Source organism: Colobus angolensis, unplaced genomic scaffold (assembly GCF_000951035.1).
Source record: "Colobus angolensis palliatus isolate OR3802 unplaced genomic scaffold, Cang.pa_1.0 Scaffold198, whole genome shotgun sequence".
Taxonomy (NCBI): domain Eukaryota; kingdom Metazoa; phylum Chordata; class Mammalia; order Primates; family Cercopithecidae; genus Colobus; species Colobus angolensis.
The window spans coordinates 6929374-6950985 of NW_012115132.1; positions in this window are offsets into that span (position 1 = coordinate 6929374).

Here is a 21612-nt window from a genome sequence, read left to right on the forward strand (position 1 = left end):
CAGATCACCTGAGGTCAGGAGTTTGAGACCAGCCTAGCTAACATGGTGAAACCCTGTTTCTACTAAAAAAAAAAAAAAATATATATATATATATACACACACACACACACACACACACAAATTAGCTGGGCATGGTGGTGCATGCCTGTCATCTCAGCTACTCAGGAGGCGAGGAGGCTGAGGCAGGGGAATTGCCTAAACTTGGGAGGTGGAGGTTGCAGTGAGCTGAAATCATGCTCCTGCACGCCAGCCTGTGGGACAGAGCAAGACTCTGTCTCCAAAAAAAAAAAAACAGAAGAAGAAGTTAATCCACCAAGATAAGTTAGAACTCTGGATGCAAAATCCAACACTTTTCCTCCTCAGGGAGAAGCTGGGAATTTGGGTTTATCACCCACTTGCTTGGCACTGAGTGAGAAAAGGAGCTGTGGTGAGTGGCCACATGCTAATTCAAACCACTGTTCTATTCTCTGTAGCTCCCAGAATACTTGCTTATGCTAAACCCGGTCAGCTTTCCCAGGCAGATGAGATAGAAGCCAGACTCTTAAACAGCACTCAAAACATTTGGCCTACTACATGTGCAATTAAACTCCTTTGCTTCTCAGGGAGAAGCTGAGTCAGGGATTTGCTTCTGATGGTATGGTGCTGTGCCAGAAGTGAAAATTTTGGCATGAGGAAGTTTTTGCTATTTCTACTGGTTCCAGTATTACTGATTTAACTGAGGTGCAGGAGTCTCTTAACTAATTTCTGGATTTCTCACAAAGGGGACCAATCCATCTGTTGTTAAACTGGTGTGTTCATGGGTGTAACATTTCTTCTGACATCTTGCTGTCATCATGCCAGAACCATTATTTTCTACTTGTGCAATATTTTTTAATGAAGAAATAAGATATAGACCCAAATTTGAAAATAATCTTGTTGAAAATAATTAATCAAACTTTAAAATCATCAATTGGTTTAGTAAGAACAAAGAACACAGTGTGTTAATCTTGAATGTTTTATGCCATTGAAGTCTATATTACTGTTTTGAATATGACTGATTCATTATTTTTCTCTCCTAAACTAATGACTATATAGATCATATTAATAAACCAATTATTCAGTAAATGTTTGTAAATATACATTTCCAATGCAGCTTGAAATGACATACTTAAGAAGAAATTAAAAAATAATCTGTGCAGACATTTTGCTTCATCTGTCTGAAAACAATTTGAACAGTTTGTGATATATTTACATCCATCATTGAGTTTTTTGTATTGTTCTGTAAGCTATTGGGGTACAGGTGGTATTTGGTTACACAAGTAAGTTATTTAGTGGTAATGTGTAAGATTTTGGTACACCCGTCACCTAAGCAGTAAACATTGCATCATATTTGTAGTCTTTTATCCCTCACCCTTCTCTCACTCTTCCCCTGAAGTCCCCAAAGTCCACTGTGTCATTCTTATGCTTTTGCGTAGTCATAGCTTAGCTCCCACATATAATTTAGAACATGGGAGGCTTGGTTTTCCATTCCTGAGTTACTTTACTTAGAATAATAGTCTCCAATCTCATCCAGGTTGCTGCAAATGCTGTTAATTCATTCCATTTTATGGCCGAGTAGTATTCCATCATATATATATATATATATAACAGTTTCTTTATCCACTCGTTGATTGATGGGCGTTTGGGTTGGTTCCACTTTTTAGCAGTTGAAAACTGTGCTGCTATAAACATGTGTGTGCAAGTATCTTTCATATAATGACTTCTTTTCCTCTGGGTAAATATACCTAGCAGCAGGATTGCAGGATCAACTGGTAGCTCCACTTTTAGTTCTTTCAGGAATCTCCATACTGTTTTCAGTAGTGACTGTACTAGTTTACATTGCCACCAGCAGTGCAGAAGTGTTCCCTGATCACTGCATTGGTCCCAATTTTTAAAAAAATTTTTGATTATAGCCATTCTTGCAGGAGTATTGCATTGTGGTTGTGATTTGCATTTCCCTGATCATCAGTGATGTTGGGCATTTTTTTCATATGTTTGTTGACATTTATATATCTTCTTTTGAGAATTGTCTATTCTTGTCCTTAGCCCACTTTTTGATGGGATTACTGTTTTTTTTTTTTGCTTTTTTGTTTTTTTTTTGTTTTTTTTTTTTTTTTGGTGGGGCGTTTTGTTATTGATTTGTTGGAATTAGTTGTAGATTCTGGATATTAGTCCTTTGTCAGATGCACAGATTGTGAACATTTTCTCCCATTTTGTGGGTTGTCTGTTTATTCTGCTGACTGTTCTTTTTGCCGTGCAAAAGCTCTTTAGTTTAATTAAGTTCCAGCTATTTATCATTGTTTTTATTGCATTTACTTTTGGGTTCTTCGTCATAAAATTCTTGCCTAAGCCAATGTCTATAATGGCTTTACCAATGTTATCTTCTAAAATTTTTATAGTTTCAGGTCTTACATTTAAGTTCTTAATCCATCTTGAGCTGATTTTTGTGTAAGGTGCAAGATGAGGATCTAGTTTCATTCTCCTACATGTGGCTAGCCAATTATTCCAGCACCATTTGTTAAAAAGGGTATCCTTTCCCCATTTTATGTCTTTGTTTGCTTTGTCAAAGATCAGTAGGATGTTAAGTATTTTGGCTCATTTCTGGGTTCTCTATTCTGTTCCATTGGTCTATGTGCCTATTTTTATACCAGTACTATGATGTTTTGGTGACTATGGCCTTATACAATAGTTTGAAATCAGATAGTGTGATGCCTCCTGATTTGTTCTGCTTGCTTAGTCTTGCTTTGGTGATGTGGGCTCCTTTTTGGTTCCAAATGAATTTTAGATATTTTTTTTCTAATTCTGTGAAGAATGATGGTGGTATTTTAATGTGGATTGCACTGAATTTGTAGATTGCTTTTGGCAGTATGGTCATTTTCACAATATTGATTCTACCCATCCATGAGCATGGGATGTGTTTCCACTTGTTTGTGTCATTTGTGATTTCTTTCAGCAATGTTTTGTAGTTTTCCTTGTAGAGGTCTTTCTATTCCTTGGTTAGGTATATTCATAAATATTTTACTTTTTTGCAGCTATTTTGTAGAGGGGATTGAGTTCTTTATTTGATTCTTTCCTCAGTTGCCATTTGTGTATAGGAGAGCTACGAATTTATGTACATTAATTTTGTATCCAGAAACTTTGTTGAATTATTTTATCAGTTCTAGGAGCTTTCTGCAGGAGTCTTTAGGGTTTTCAAGGTAAATGATCAGATCGTCAGCAAACAGTGACAGTTTGATTTCCTCTTTACAGATTTGGATGCCTTTTATTTCTTTCTCTGGTCTGATTGCTCTGGCTAGAGTCCTAGCCAGTACTATGTTGAAGAGGAGTGGTGATAGTGGGCATCCTTGTCTTGTTCCAGTTCTCAAAGGAAATGCTTTCGACTTTCCCTCATTTGGTATTATGTTGACTATCAGTTTGTCATAGATGGCTTCTATGACATTGAGATATATGTCTTCTGTATGCCAATTTTGCTGGGCTTTTTAATCATAAAGGGATGCTAGATTTTGTCGAATGCCTTTTCTGCATCTATTGAGATGATTGTGTGATTTTTGTTTTTAGTTCTATTTATGTGGTGTATCACATTTATTGACTTGTGTATTTTTTTTCTCTTGCTGCCCAGGCTGGGGTGCAGTGGTGTAATCTCGGCTCACTGCAACATCTGCCTCCTGGGTTCAAGTGATTCTCCTGCCTCAGCCTTTCGAGTAGCTAGGAATACAGGCACCTACCACCACACCTGACTAATATTGTATTTTTAGTAGAGATGGGGTTTCACCATGTTGGCCAAGCTGGTCTCGAACTCCTGACCTCAGGTAATCCACCCACCTCAACCTCCCAAAGTGCTGGGATTACAGGTGTGAGCCACCATGCCTGGCCTGACTTGTGCATGTGAAACAGTCGCTGCATCCCTGGTATGAAGCCCACTTGGTCATGGTGGATTATCTTTTTGATGTGTTGTTGGATTTGCTTAGCTATTATTTTGTTAAGGATTTTAGCATCTATGTTTATCAAGGATATCAGTCTGTAGTTTTCTTCTTTGGTTATGGCCTTTCCTGGTTTTAGTATTAGGTGGATGCTGGCTTCATAGAATGAATTAGGAAGAGTTTCTTCTTCTCTGTCTTTCTTCTTTCTCTATCTTGTGGAATAGTGTCATAAGGATTGGTACCCATTCTTCTTTGAATGTCTGCTAGAATTCTGCTGTGAATCCATCTGGTCCTTGACTTCTTTTTGTTGGTAATTTTTAAATTACTATTTCAATCTCACTTCTTGTTATTGGTCTGTTCAGGGTATCTAATTCTTCCTGATTTAAGCTAGGAGGTTGTATTTTTCCAGGAGTTTATCAATCTCTTCTAGGTTTTCTAGTTTATATGTTTAAAGGTGTTTATAGTAGCCTTGAATGTATTTTGTACTTCAGAGATGTCAGTTGTAGTATCTCCCGTTGAGTTTCTTAATGAGGTTATATGGATTTTCTCTTTTCTCAGTTTATCGTGCTAGTGGTCTATCAGTTTAATTTATCTTTTCAAAGAACCAGCTTTTTGTTTTATTTATCTTTTGTATTATTTTTTGTTTGTTTCAAATTCATTTAGTTCTGCTCTGATCTTGGTTATTTCCTTTCTTCTGCTCAGTTTGGGTTTGGTTTTAGACTTCTAGTTTCTCTAGTTACTTGAGGTGTTACCTTAGAATGTCAGTTTGTGCTCTTTCAGTCTTTTTGATGTAGATGTTTAAGGCTATAAATTTTCCTCTTAGCACCGCCTTTGCCGTATCCCAGATGTTCTGATAGGTTGTGTCATTATTGCCATTCAGTTCAAATAATTTGTAAATTTCCATCTTGATTTCATTTTTGATCCACTGCTTGCTCATTCAGGAGCAGGTTATTTAATTTCCATGTATCTGCATAGTTTTGAAAGTTCCTTTTGGAGTTGATTTCCAGTTTTATTCCACTGTGGTCTGAGAGAATGATTGATATAATTCCAATTTTCTTAAATTTATTGAGGCTTGTTTTATGGCCTATTGTATGGTCTATTTGAAGAAAGTTCCATGTGCTGTTGAATAAAATGTGTATTTTGCAGTTGCTGGATGAAATGTTCTATTCTGTATATATCTGTTAAGTCCATTTGTTCCAAGGTACAGTTTAAATCCATTGTTTCTCTGTTGACTTCCATACCCTCTGCCGTCTTCTCACCCGGTCCAAACTGTTACAAAGTTCAGATGGAGATTTTCTTCTCTCTGTAGTGTTCCCATCCCCACCCCCACCCTCTGCCCCTCTCCATTCCTCTGGCTATCCTCCTGATGGATCCCTGTGGTGCCAGGAATAACCTGTTTGGGGACCCAATGAGCTCCGCGAGCCTTTCTGCTGCTTCCTCTACTCCTGCATTTCACTGGCTTTCTAAATTGACCCAGTTCCAGGTAAGGTCGGCAATTTCTTCTGCAAACAGACCTTCAGTTTCTCCAGTGGGGGCGTGTGTTGGGGAGAGGAGGCTCTCTTTTTCCACTTCCGAAGTTGGGGCACACAGTATTTGGGGTGTCTCCCGGGTCCTGCAGTGGCAGTCTGCTTTCTTCAGAGGGTCTATGGGTCTTATTGGGATGCTGGTTTGTTCTTGCAGTAGATCTGGAGCTAGAATTCACAGTGCAAGCCTCCACATGCTGTTCTATCTATGTGAGTCAGAGCCTTAATCTACTCCTGCCGACTGTCCACCATAATGATCGAATTCCCCTGAGATCTTTAAGGACAATGGTTTAAAAGACATGGACATAGGGATGGGAACATCACACACTGGGGCCTGTCAGGGCATGGGCAGCTAGGAGAGGGATAGCGTTAGAAGAAATACCTAATATAGATGACAGGTTGATGGGTGCAGCAAACCACCATGGCACGTGTATACCTATGTAACAAGGCTGCATGTTCTGCAAATGTATCCGAGAATTTAAAGTATAATAATAATTTAAAACGAGTTTTCAACTTACAAAACAATGAAGACATCACTAGCACATTGTAGATAGCAGGGAATTGATGTCTTAAACTACTATTAGTGCTTTGGACAAGTTCATATTGATGTGTATTCATCCTGTTTCACTTTAGATGTCTTAGCAAGTAATTGCAATGACTGTATAATGAACATCTAACACATTTATTTCTTGCTACTCTGACTCATTTTCCAGCCTTTTAATCAGCTGGCAACATCATTATTCCAACATGAAATAATCTTTGTTTTACTTTGTGGTATAAAAAGCTTACATAAATGTGTATTGCCTACTGGATCAATGTCACCCACCTAAGCATGATAGTCAAGAGCCTTCGTGATCTGGGTCTTATTATCTCTCCAATGTTATTTTTGACCACACAGTAAGCATCTGTGTGCAGTATACCTTTATGAAATGGAAAAAAAACTTGTTATTTTTCAAATCCTTAAATGAGGCTTGATGTACCATTTTCTATGTACAATATTTCCTGTAAGAAATATCCTTCACTCCCTTGTCCTTTTGGGAAACTTCTACTCATCCTTTAACACTCAGCTTAGAGTTTCTTTCTCCGAGAAACTTTCCACTGTCTCTGACTATTCCTCCTAGGCAGCTAAGTGGTATTCTTCAAGTTTTAATGGCATGTTGTGAGGGTAACTCTGTTATAGCCCTTAGCTTATCACTGACTCAAAAAGGCTTTTATGCAGATCACTTACTTCCTGGGTGTCTTCTTTCCCTTTTTTTCTAGAATCTAACTCAGGATTTAATAGGTAATAGTTGTTTGTTCACAATAAACATTTGTTGAATACTAAATATTGATATAATCATTTCCTCTGATACGTTGCTGGCTTTGGGACATTAAAGCAGGTAAGTAGAGAATCCATTGACCTGAGATCATGATCATCTTCTTATTTCCATTTACTAGTGAGTCTCAAACTTTAGTCTGCACTGGAATCACCTTATTAAAACACAGATTACTTGACTTACTCCCAGAGTTTCAGATTTAGTAGGTCTGGGCTGGGGCCACAAAATTTGCATTTCTAACCAGGGTCTGATTCTTTCTGTTCTTGCTGTTCAAGGGCCACACTTTGAGAACTACTGCTCTGTATCTACACAAAAGACCATGGTGCTGAAAGGAAATATGTGTATTCAATAAATGACTATCCAACTGATAATATTTTTGTAGTAAAGACAGCCTTAGTACCGAGTATAATTTGCTATGTCCCCTTCTAAATCAAGATAAATAAAAAGATATAGAGGTTTATTTATTTCATTTTTTGCAGTGAAGACTAATATTCTGAAATTTCCTCATAATTATACATCTCCCCATTAATTTGCAATATGTTTAATGAGGTAAATTAAAAATTATGACTACATAACTTTTTCTTTAAAACAATGGAACTAAATTTTTTTTTGTGGAAGATAGGGAAAGAGGTTTTCATAGCCATTTATGTTTTCATGAAAGCAATTAATCATATTTTTAGGAAATTGTATGTACATGTTACGTTTGTCATGTTATTTTAGGATTGTCTTCAATTTTATATATAGACCCAGATTAAGAATCCTTGTTTTTAAATGTGTCATAGTGGGGAAGTAAGGGATTGCAGAGGTAAAATGAGATAAATCTTTATTTATTTATTTATTTATTTATTTATTTATTTATTTATTGTTGAGACAAGGTCTCACTCTGCCACCCAGGCTGGAGTGCAGTGGCACTATCTCAGCTCACTGCAACCTCCACTTCTTGGGTTCAAGCAATTCACTTGCCTCAGCTTCCCGAGTAGCTGGGATTATAGTCATGCACCACCACAGCTGGCTCATTGTTTTTGTATTTTTAGTAGAGACAGGGTTTCACCATGTTGGCTAGGTTGGTCTTGAACTCCTGACCTCAAAAGATCTGCCCGCCTTGGCCTCCCAAAATGCTGGGATTACAGGCATGAGCCACCACATCCAGCCAGAGAAATCTTGAATATAATAAATCACAATAAAGATAAGTTGCAGGATGAAGATCAACAAACAAAAATTAGCTGTGGTTCTACACATTTGCAATGAATGATTCAAGAAAGAAATTTAAAATCAAGCCCATTCACAATAACATCTAAAAATTTAAATATCTGAGAATAAATTTAACCAAGGAGATAGAAGACTCTGTGTGGAGTAGAGATTTCCACATACAAAATAATTTAGTTGTAAAACTACCTCATACCATGCACAAAATTAAGAAAACATACATAAAAAATGTAAGCAGAAGTTATAAAACAATAAAGCATTATTAAAACAATAATGTGTTACAATAATACATAGGGACAGAACCTCATGACCTTGGAATGGGCAATGGATTATTAGATACAACATCAAAAGCAGGAGCAACAAAAGAAAACAATAAGCACATTGAATCTATTAAAATGAAAAACTTTTGTGTATTAAATTACATTATCAAAGATATTAAAAAACATTTCAAGTGTTAATATATTTAGAGGGACACATACGTTCAAATCATAACAACTTCGTTAGTCACTAGTAAAATGCAGATTAAAGCTACAGTGACTTACCACTTCACGTGTACTAGGATGACTATAATAAAATGAAAAAAAAAGAAAACAACAAGTGTTGGCAATAATGTGGGAGAAACTGGAATTTTTGTATTTTGCTGGTGAGAAGGTAAAATTGTAGAAAGTTAAAATAGAGAAACTATTTGGCTGCTCCTTGGAAAGCTAAATATGGAATTACTATATGACGCAGACATTTTACTCCTTGGCTTATACCCGAAAGAATTGAAAACAGGAACTCAGAGAGGTATTTATATGCCAATGTTTATTGCAATGTTACTCACAATTGCCATAATGCGGATACAACCCAAATGTTCATCATGAAATGAATAAATGAAGAAAAAATGATTCAGCCCTTAATAAGAAATAAAATTCTAATGCCTGCTGCAACATGGGTTAAACATAAAAACACTGTGTTAAGCAAAATAAGTTAGACACAAGAGAACAAATGTATGATCACATGAGATATTTAGAATAGGCAAGTTCATAGAAAAAGAAAGTAGACTAAAGTTTACCAGAAGATGGGAAAAGGGAGGAATGAAGAGTTATTATTTACAATTTCTGTTTGGAATACTTTTCAGACAGTGGTAATGGTTTCACAACATTTTGAATGCAATTAATGCTAGAAATTAAGCACTTAAAATTGTTAAAAGGGCAAAAACAACAACAACAAAAAACTTATACAAACAGGTAAAGAAAAATAAACAAAGATATGTTAAGCCCAAAAGATAACAAACACTAACAATTATATAGTATTTTCAAATCCTAGGCTGCTTTTCCATATTTTTATAGGTTAACTCACTGAATATATACGACAGTCCTACAATGTCAGTATTATTATTTATCTCATCTCACTGGTGAGAAAATGAGGCACAGAAAGTTGAAATGACTTGTTAAGCATCACATAATTAGTAGATGGGAGAGCCAAGTTTGAAACCAGGCACCTTGTCTCTAAAATCCATGCTTTTAAACATACTTATAACTGTATTACTGCCTCTGGCTGACATTTAACCAAATGCTGAATGATTTGAATGAACCCGGTGCTGCCACAAGCAGGAGGCTAGGAGAAGTCAGTCTATTTACAGTCGTTCGGGTTTCATAAGGGCTATATAATTTACAAATTCAACTACCAATTGACAAAGTGGGTACATTTTTTGTGTGTATACTACCTTTTGATGTTTCTTTGAGTAAGTAGAATATGATGACTTTTCCTATTTGATAGTCTTTGAGCACGTGCTTTGTGCGTTTTTTAGTCATTGATAATCTACTAAAATATATTATCTTTAAAGAGACATTATGAGAGTTACAAAAACTTGTTGAGAAATACGGCTTTTCCTTTTTATTTAATGAATTCTTATAGAACTAAGAATATAATAATATAAAAACTGACCTATAGTCTTTCCAATATTATTTCTTTTCCAAAAATTGTGTGCCAATACTCCATTAATTTTTATGGATGTGATAATGCATATATCATATCAATATATAATACATTTATTGAACATCTATTTTATGCACAAGTAAATGCAAGCTCTTTCCACATCAGTGATAATTTCAGATGAACCCTGATGTTATTTTTCCCTGATGATGGTGGGTTTTTTTCAGTATTCTTTCATATCTAGCCACTTAGAAAACTTGGGAATAATTTGGGAGATAATGAAACACAACAAAAATATTATCTTTGGATCATGATGTTTTCACCCACATCAAAACAGTTTTAAGAAAAGTATTTATGATACTTTAATCAATGTAAGTATTCTCTGTTAAGTTTTAATAACCCTAGTATGAGATTTAAATAATTTTAGGCACAACCCAGAGGAAATTTATATGCTGTAAGCCAATGATCTCAGAAAAGTAACTATAGCCTTTTATTAGCAACTTTGATTTGCAGCAATGTTGATTGCCAGTTTTCACAAGTCTCCTTCCTTTTTCTCTTCTTCTCCACTCCCTCCCCTTCATCACAATCAAGTCTCAAACTAGAGCTCTCGGCTCCTGGGATCAATCTCTTCCAGAAAATCTGAAGCACAGCTTTCATCTGGTTCTGTACTTTAGCTGTTCCTGGCTGGAATTCAATTATATATAAGACACATGGCTGTTTCAAATTCAATAGGATTAAAAAAAAAAAAAAGTTGCTTCCGAGGGAACACTTGTTGATTACTAATAGATATTATTTGAGACTTGAAACATCCGGAATTTAGAAGAACCTACTTGGTAACTTTTCTGTTTCACATGTAACCAGGTTATTGAGAAATATGATTTAAATGAAATGTAAACAGGATATTAATATTTCATCAACTATTATCTTCAGCCTCACTTTTGGATTTTCTTTCTCTGAGCCTGGTGTACACTTCAGTAGACATGGCAGTTTTCTGGCCACTTGCATGCACTGATTAGTCCAATTCAAATAAATTCATTCTCACATTCAATTGAAAGAGTCTGTCTCCCCATTTTTCCTAGCTCCCAGTTTGACCTGACCTGCAGTGTGGATGGTGTAATCTGTTCTTTCACCCTTGCTACCTTCTCTCCTTGTATTTCTGGCTTCTCCATGGGTGAAAAACACATTAGAGAAAGAGGAGTAAAAGTTTGGTTATTAGTGCTGTTTCAAGTGTTCAAAGGCTGACTTTCTTTTAGAATGTATTTGTGAGCAATGGAGACTGTCTATTGGAATCCCTGGACTGAAGACTTTACTGATACAGGAAATAAACTCTATCTAATCACTAGAAACCCTCCTTCAGCATTTCCCCAAGGGGTATACACAACAATCTACCATTGCCGAATCCCCTCACAGTGAGAGGATGCCTCTTGGACAAGGTCCTTCAGAGTAACCTTGTGTCAAACTAATTTCCAGAGTTTCCACTGTTACATGGAAATTCAGAGTGCTAGATATTGCCTAGCTGTGCAACAGACCTGTTTCCTTTTCTTTCTGGATACACAGCTATTCTGTATTTCCCATCTTTTCTTAAATTTAATATGGACATATGTCTTGAGTTCTAGCCAATGAAATGTGAGTGTGAGTGCTGTTTCTAGGCTTGGCCCACTAATACCTGCCATATATAATCCTCCACTTTCTATTCACGTCTACCTCCTTGAGGCACAAAGACCTTGGAACACACATTTGAAAATGTTGGAAACACAATATAAAATAAACCAAGATGCTGCTAAAGTAGAGTTGTTTGCTTCTTTGTAATTTTAATGAGCAAGAATTAGATTTCCATCATACTTGAACCATTATACATTTTGGAGTTTGTCATGGCAGCTAGCCATACCTTAACTAGTTTATTCATGTAGTCTTAACAGGGATGCGAGATTAAGTAAATAAAAATAAAGACCATGCACTTAAATTTGAATTTCAGATAGACAAGGAATTATATTTAAGATAAATATGCTCCATGAAATATTAGGACCTACTTATGTTAAAAAAAAACATTCATTTTGTACCTGAAATTCAAATGTAACTGTGCATCCTGTATTTTATCCATCAACTCTAATTTTTACCAAACTAAAAATTGGATATACATGACATTCCCAATGATTCCCTTTTTTGTCATTCCATTGTCTCTGTCTGCTTCAGCTGGATTCTAATTTTTAGATGTCCATAGAAAAGAATGAGTTCTTAGCCTCTACATTCACATATGCATTAAAACTCCTAGGGGACATATGTAAGTCTCTTCCCAAAACTCCACCATCCAAGTCTACTCCAGTATCCTGGCATGATGTTTTCCAGTTCAGCAATCATCCATTCTGGGGAATTTTTTATGAGTCTTGGTTTCAATAGGCTCCCAAATCTCTATGCATGATTCTTTTTTTTTTTTTTGAGATGGAGTCTCACTCTGTCACCCAGGCTGGAGTGCAGTGGCGTGATCTTGGCTCACTGCAAGCTCCACCTCCAGGGTTCAGGCCATTCTCCTGCGTCAGCCTCCTGAGTAGCTGGAACTGCAGGCGCCCACCACCACGCCTGGCTAATATTTTTCTGTTTTTAGTAGAGACGGGGTTTCACTGTGTTAGCCAGGATGGTCTCGATCTCCTGACCTCGTGATCCACCCACCTCGGCCTCCCAAATTACAAGCATGAGCCACTGCGCCCAGCCTGCATGATTCTTTTGGAGCCCAAATTTGTTTGTGGCAGAGAGTGGCGTCGTGTCTCTTGGTAATCATATAACTTAACATTCAGAAGAACTCTTTCCCCTGATGAATTTAAGCCTTTTTTCTTATTCAGGCTGGAAGGGGTAGTAGGTGTGAAGGAAGGAGAAGGCCTGGTCAAATCAGAATAATTCCATGCTAATGTGCCCAAAAGCATCTCTTCAGAATGTGGAGCTTATTACCTATTGTTGTTTGGGGGTCTTCAGCAGCAATTATGAGACAACAGGAAAAGTTTCACTGGATACCCAATTAGATAAAAATTGGGAAAATGTGACACTCATTTACATACTCTTCATTTCACTGTAACATGACAGCATTAGAAAATCAAATACAAATAATGTTTCTTGGCTGGGCGTGGTGGCTCAAGCCTGTAATCCCAGAACTTTGGGAGGCTGAGGCCGGCAGATCCCTTGAGGCCAGGAGTTTGAGATCAGCCTGGCCAACATGGTGAACCCCGTCTCTACTAGAAATACAAAAATTAGCCAGGAGCGGTGGTGCCTGCCTGTAATCCCGGCTACTTGGGAGACCGAGGTGGGAGAATTGCTTTAATCCAGGAGGCAGAGGTTGCAGTGAGCCGAGATAGCACCACTGCACTCTAGGCTAGGCGACAGGCTGGACTATATGTGTGTGTGTGTTGTGTGTGTGTGTGTGTGTGTGTATATATATATATATATATATATATGTATTTCTTTTGTCCAGCATAGGTCAATGTTCTTGAGTTCCCATCTCCCATAAAATAGGACTGTCTCTTAGTTTAGAGCTTGCCAAACTCTGTAACAACACACATACTGTGTGGTCTGTGCTGTAGTTACAAACTTTATATTATTTTTGTGTCATTATATTTGTCAAAATATAATTGGAGTTTTATTCTGCTTATTAAATATTAAATTGGAGTTTCATTTTGTTTCTCTATTTATTTTAAATACTTTAACCTCTACTTCCCCCAAATTTGATTTATTTCTAGGAAGCATATTGTATTTCTTCAGATAGATAAGGGCAGTACAATTTAATGCACTAAAACCTGATATTTAGTATAATAATTCTTTAAGATTTCTATAGAAATAATGCCTTGAAAAATAAAAGCAATACATACTTTCAAGCCAATTTGAATAAAGTAAAATATTATATTTATGAGAGATAATAAGTTAAAGCTCTAGCAAAACTGATTACATATTATGTAAGAAGCTTGGGTTAGAGACAAGGATTTACACTATTTTATTTTTATTTTTATTTTTTTAACTATCACAAGAACAGAAAACCAAACACCACATGTTCTCACTCATAGGTGGGAATTGAACAATGAGATCACTTGGACACAGGAAGGGGAACATCACACACCGGGGCCTATTGTGGGAAGGGGGGAGGGGGGAGGGGGAAGGAATAGCATTAGGAGATATACCTAATGTAAATGACGAGTTAATGGGTGCAACACACCAACATGGCACATGTATACATATGTAACAAACCTGCACATTGTGCACATGTACCCTAGAACTTAAAGTATAGTAATAAGAAAAAAGAAAAAAAAAAGGGAGGAACTTCATACACTATTATTTTTAACTTTTCAATATCAGTTCTTAGATCTATGGGGAAGGAATGTGAAACCAGGAAAACAAAAGGATTCAAATCATTTGATTATGTTACATGTTATTTATATTATACAGTATTCTGTTTCCTCAATCTAATTTTCTGTGGCTAGTATCTGAAAATATTTGGTTTAATACAACAATACAGTTTATGAGATTGATGCATAAAGCAAAAACAGAATGTACAGTGATCTTCTAACTATTTAGTAAAAATGTAAGAAAGCTAGCCAGTGAAAATCAAATTTGATATTTCACATTATGAGTTTTACTCAATATTTAGAAAATATTGAAAACATCTGCAAAGAAAAGATAAACAAAACAGAATATATGGAACCTTATTAACTCTGGATAGGAAATAGCCCAGAACAGGAGTTGGCAAACTTTTCTGTAAAGGTTCAGATAGTAAATATTTTAGGCTTTGTGGGCTGTACAGTCTCTGTAGCAATACATAAATGAATAAGCATGATTATGTTTCGATAAAGCTTTAAACACAACTAAAAGCTGTAGGCTAGGTTAGGTCCAGGTGCCAGAGTTAGTCTACTTCTTATCTATAGTAAGTACACATTGCATTACTCTCAACCCACCAACAAAGACTATTTAATTAACTGCTTCTTGGTTTATAAATATATTCTAGGGTAGGGCGCTGTGGCTCACGCCTGTAATCCAAGCACTTTGGGAGGCCAAGGCAGACAGATCACTTGAGGCTAGGCGTTTGAGATCAGCCTGGCTGACATGGTGAAACCCCACCCCTACTAAAAATACAAAAATTAGCCGGGTGTCGTGGCAGGTACCTGTGGTCCCAGCTACTCAGGAGGCTGAGGCACAAGAATCGCTTGAACCCAGGAGGTGGAAGTTGTAGTAAACTGAGATCGCACCAGTACACTCTAGCCTGGGTGATGGAGCGAGACTCTGTCTCAATAAACAAACAAACAAACAAACAAAAAGTACATTAAATACTTCTAGTCCTGGTTAATACTTGCCTTAACTTCCCAACAAGACCCATCCTTCCTTGGAAACTCATCATTGGTATACTGAGAATCTGCTAATTTCTTCATAGATGAATTTATAAAAGATAATTGACTCAAATCAAATGTAATTATTTATCAAGGTGTTTGTGGTTTTAAAAGGTTGAAAATGTTGAGACAATGAAGTCTATTACTAAATGATAAAGTAATGCTTTCTGTAGATCATTGTACTTTTCTTAATCTATTTGTTTTTGTTTTTAACTTGGTTTAGGGAGGATCCAAGAACAGCAGTTAAGTGATTTTGCTTTGAGCATTTGAGATTTCTCATCAAGTATTTATAATTCATTTATGGTCAATCAGAGACATTTTCATTAGTTATTACCCCTTTGACTGCTTCTCTTTCCGCATAGCAGAGCACTTATTTGAAATAACCCTCTGGATGAAGTGCTTCATGGGGTGAATAGCACTGTAATTTAAAAAATAGCCTCATGGTGGCCATGTGTATCTGTCCTCTTCCCTGAATTCCAATTATGTAAAATTAAATTTTCCCTGATTCATAAAATCAACAGATATTTGTAAAGAACCTGTTGGATACAACCTGTACTTGAAATTAGACATTGAGTGAGGTTTAGCTATATAAATATATAGGGTGAACTGCTATTTGTGAAATCAGGAAAAAAAAAAAAAGAATAATGACTTCAATAAAATTTTCATTGTAAGGCAGAAGTATTTCTAGCTTTACTATCTTAAATCTTGCAAGGTAAGAAAACAATGAATCCTATGGGATTATAATGCCCTTTTGGGGATTTCTAGTGAATGTTGTTGAAGTAGAAGACGTTTGATGAGCTTCCAATAAGTTATTTACAGATTTAGATGCTTCAGCTTCTGTTTTTCTCTTTCTTTGGTTTCCCTAGAGACAAATTCTTATTTCATTTTTTTCCCCTTCTTTGAGTCACTTTTGGTTCAGTTTCTTTACTTTGACTGCAATAAGAAAAAAAAATGTTTGTCTAGAATTGGGTGCTCGTGTTATCTTATGTAAGTTTGTGAGATGCTCACCAAACTTCTGTCTTTCTACCTCCCACCAAAGTCCAGACAATTCTCATTTTTCGTAGTAGTTATGTTCTGTGAAGTCACTGCAAACACTGAGTTAGAAAGCACAAAACCATTGCTCCTAGGAGAAATACAGGGTTAGGTTTCTGACAGCCTCTGGTCACATTTTTGTCAGCCAGTCAATATGTAACCTGTTGTATGCATATTTCTATTTTAAAACACCTTGTTTAATATATATTGTTGACTCTTTAACTTTGAACTATTTGTCAACAACATTATAATTCATGCCTCAATACAATTTATCTAACACCTTACTTTTCTTCTCCATAAGGCACATCACAGCCTTTTTATGTTTAGGAAACCAAGAGAGCATTTCATCCCTATGTTTTGGGACCATTTTAAACATTGAAATCTCCAACAAAAAGCGCAAAAATGCAGAGAAAATAAAAACAGCCAAGAAAAGCATGGCACTAAGTAGACTGCCAAAAACACTTGTTTCTAGTGTGGTTGTTGAAGCAAGAGGGTAGAGCACTGCCTTGTTTGAACACAGTTGGGAATGTGCTTTATAGGTGACCCAATTTTTTTGATGCCCTATGCATGTCTTTGAATAACCATGAAAACACTGTGTGTATTAACTTGGGGGTTAAAAATACATTTAACTAGTAGGTAAGTTTGTTAATATGGAACTCGTAATAATGAAGATCAACTGTACTTTCAGCCCATTTTCTTCCTTTAAGTCATTTTTTCCTACCTAGTTTTTTTCAAGTTTACCTCATAACAAGATGAAAAGGAAATTGATGCTTCTTTTTACTTGACTTCTATCATACACAGTTTAACTTAAGGTGCAACACTCTTGAGGCAGTATTCAGAAATGAAATAAAATATATTATTGAATTGCCTTGCAAAATGCTCAGTTTCTGCTTTGATGATGCAAATCTTTTGCAAAATAAATTTCAGTAGTTATAATTTCAGACTATTATAAGTAATACATTTTTAAAGTTTAGAGTCTATGCTGCGTAAAAAATAACTGTTTTGTCACATGGTTAAGTACTCTTTGCATATTGAAAAAATATTGCAAATTTTGAGTTTATAAATAGAAAATAGCTTGGTACCATATTACTTTAAAGAAGTCTCAGAGTATATGCATAATAATACTCTAAACAAAATAATTCCCTGACGTATATTTGACTCAGCTCCAAATACCTCATTGACATTAAGCTCCATGAAGGAAGAGACTCTGCCTCTCTTGATCAAGGTTGTTTGACCAGTACATAATATAATGCATGACACAAACGTGGATTAAATTAGTAAATGATTCAGCCCACAAATACAAAAACCTAAAAAATTAGAATTTCTTCTCCAGAATCTATCTTCCCAGAGTTAATGAGTCCTTAAACCTTCTTTTGCTTTTGTTCTCTTCTATTATGCTAGTTTCACTATACTTTTATGAGTAATCTTATAGGATAATTAATAATATGTTACTATTAGTCAATAACAGTGTTTTGATTTCCTAGGCAATCCAAATTTTATCAAGATCTTCATGACATTTAACAAGCCAGGTATTTGGTCTACGTCCCTTTCCCCTCTTTCTCCTTAACTTTATATTCTGTTTCCAGTCCGAGATAAAACTGAAACACAATACAAGCAAGCTAGAAATAAATTTTTAAAATACTAAGGAAACCTCCAAATAATCAGAAAGTTAGAAATATATTTTTAAAATAGCACATGGGTCAAAGAAAGAGTTACAATAAAAATTAGAAAATATTTTGACTGTCAACAAAGCACTACATATCAAAAATTGGAGTCCAGCTCAATATACAATTAGAAAAATCATGTAGCTTTATGTCAGAAAAGGTAAATGGCTAAAAATTAATGAGCTAAGCATTCATCTAAATACCTTCAAAAATTGCAGCAAATGATACCTGAAGAAAATGGAAGAAAATAAATTATAAGAACAAAAGAGGTATTAAGACAGAAAACAAACAAATGTTATTAAGACTTCACAAAACTAAAAGCCAACTCTTTAAAAAGGATAAAATATTGAGAAGCACATAGATAACTAAAGAATAATAAAAGACAAAGAGAACAAACAACCAATAACAGGATGAAATGAAAAAGGAACCATCATTAACAATCTTACCAACATTAGAAAGATATCACTTACAATCATTTCAAAAATATTAAAAAGTAAAACATAGGAATAAATTTCACTAAAATATGCAGCATCTCTAAAGAAACACATAAACTATAATTAAGGGAAAATATAAAACACCTTACTAATAAAGAGAGAAAACGTTTAATGGACTGGAATATTTAATACTGATGATGTCAGTTTTCCTCAAATTGATATGTGAATTTAGTGCATCACAACCAATATTGCAACAGCTTTTTGTTCCAGAATTCTAAAAGATCATTCTAAATTTATGTAGAATTACAAAGACACAAGACTAGCCAGAAAACTTGTAAACCGAAGATAAAGGTGAGATCACTTGCTTCTATGACATTTACTAAAACTAATGGAAGGGCGGTTGTTGGTATAAAGATAAACAAAGAAATAGATCAGAATTAGATTTCAGTAACAGACACAGACACGATATATAACAAAAGTGAATTTACAGAGCAGTGAAAAATAAAAACTATTCAATAAATAATGTTGGATTATTGGATATGCAAATGAACAAATATAAATTTGACTCCTACATCACACTCTCTTTGGAAGTCAATACCAGGTAGACTGAAACTCTGAATGTGAAAGGTAAACGCCATTATAAAATAATGTGGAAAAATACCTCCCCTTGGGGGGTTAAGAAAGTATTTATTTCACAGAACACACACACAAAAAACTATAAAGTAAAATATTAGTAAGTATAGTATACAGTATAGTAAAATTATACAATTCTGTTTATTCAAAGACATAACTAAAATAGTGAAAAGACAAGCCCCAGCATAGAAGATACTTGTAATACATATAACAAAAAGTGCTTGTTTTTTGAAACTATGAAGAATTCCTATAAATCAGTGAGGAAAGTAGTCCAAAAGAAAATATCTATAAGAAATAAACAGGCACTTCAAAAGAGAGGTTTTACAAATGCCCCAAAAACATTTAATGTTTGCTAACCTCATTGGTAACCTAACCTCCTTGGTTAGGTTTTTTAAGCAATGAGGTTTGTAACCTAATAACACTTAGGAAAATTTAAGTTAATACAGAAGGTGATATGAACATGTCACCACCAGAATAGTTACATATAAAAATACTAAATGTGCCGTATGTTGACAAACATATGGAACACTGGAACTCCATACACTGTTGGTATGTTTGTAATTTATGGCTACTTTTGAAAACGGTGTGGTATCACTTACTTAAATTGAACAGACACACACTCTATGACCCATCAGTTCACTGTCTAAGTATATGCCCAATGTATCCATGCACCTAGATATAGTATTAGAGGAAGGCACAGTGGATATAAGAATGATGTTCTGTGGGCTATCAAGTTGATTAAGTTCCAACAGACTATGTGATGATTGAAAAGTAGAGGAAAATCAACATACCCTTAAAGTAATAAAGTAAAGTTATAGGGTTGACCTTACTACATGAAATCAAACTGCTACTGAGTTTTATTTCTGGGAGGTATTGCAGGGTGAGGAGTATTTTCTGGGTCAAAAGCTCCATACCACATGTCTGGGGCTGGGTTGCTTTTCTTCAATTAAAATACCGGTAGAAAATATAGCAGCTTAGCATTGCGTGTCTCTGGAAGTTAGGGTCAAGTCATTTCTCAGAAAGTCTGGGTATTTTCCTTTGCTCAGTGTACAGTATCTTTGGTAAATACCACACATTCAGAATATTGACCATTTGGTGTTGTCTAAGCACAAAGACCTCAATGTCCTCTCAAGAGGAACAGACAAGAGGCCATAAATTCTCACTATAGTGACTGAGGTTATGTTTCTTCTGTTCATACCTAGGATTTTTCCTATGTTCAGCAACATCTTTCTTGATTGGTTTCTCCTATATTTCATTTCTATGATCACTGTGATCAATTTGCCCTTTCCATAGATCCTTGAAGGCCAAAACTCATCAGCATTTTACCCCTCTGCCATATTATAGTAATTACACCTACATCATCTATAGCAACTAAACACCATCATTCTGGGACCCATTTATTCCCACTGAGGCAAGAACCCAACCCCTTGTAGAATCTCTTATTGTCATATCCTGCCTACAGAGAACAACCCTCAAGCCCACAAAGAGTTTTTCAAGGATACTGGTTCTCATGGTGTCAATAAATTCTTAATTTGGATGAAGGGAGAGCCCAAGTAGTTGGCTAATGAGTGGCTGAGTAATATGCACATAATAGAGCCATTTTAACATGCCTATTTCCCTAGCCTCAGATTCATTCCTGAACATGGTATAGAAGTTCCAACATTTCAACGTCATTGACTACGGACTTCAATTATTTAACACAGCAAATCGATAATGCCACTTCCAGATGTGCATGCTAACACATTAATTCTTGACCCTGATATGAGTGCACTCGTCAATACATTTAGTTCAATGAAGTCTTATAATTTGGTCCTTCCTGGAATAACACCCTCAGAATTTACTCCCACAATTGTTGCCTATATCACTGCTGATTCAAATAATAATATTTTGTATCTCTTTCAATATATAGAATATCTATTTCCAGAGGAGAACTTCTCCAACAAATTTGTGTGGGATCAATTTCACTAGGGACTTGTAGATAATAAGTAGTTATGGGGTGGGTCCTGGGTATCAGAAGATCCACCTCTTAGGTAACTGTCTCAGCTACAGTCACTGGAATTGCCACCTCCACTGATGAAGGAGTTCCAGAGAGATTATGGGGGACCAAAGTGTTCAAATTCCTCTGTGTCTACCAAAGGCACTTATCTAACATCTCGGAGTACCACTACTTCTTCCCTAACGCTACTGTCATAGGAGACTTGCTTGATTTGCTGCTGCAACTCTGCAACCTTCATAATTGATTCTAGACTTGTTGTTCACAGCCATTTATTCTCTGTAACTGCAGTAGAGCAGAAGCTCATTCAAAGTTACCAGTCAGTCTTTCTGATTGTCAGCTTTTCAGGTAGACATTCAGGACTATTTTCAGATGGACATTCAGGAGTCAACTTCCTTTTTCTCTATTGATGTTCTTTAGGGTTGTCAGATGAAGTCAGCTGACCCTAGTAACTTTTCAGTGCCAATTATAGTAGCTAAGTGCCGTAATCAGTAGCTCTCTTAACGTTGTACTCTTAGCTTTACCACATCCTATGAATCTATTGTTAATAAGTTAAATGTGATATCATTACCTTTCAGGGATTATTTGCATTCCAT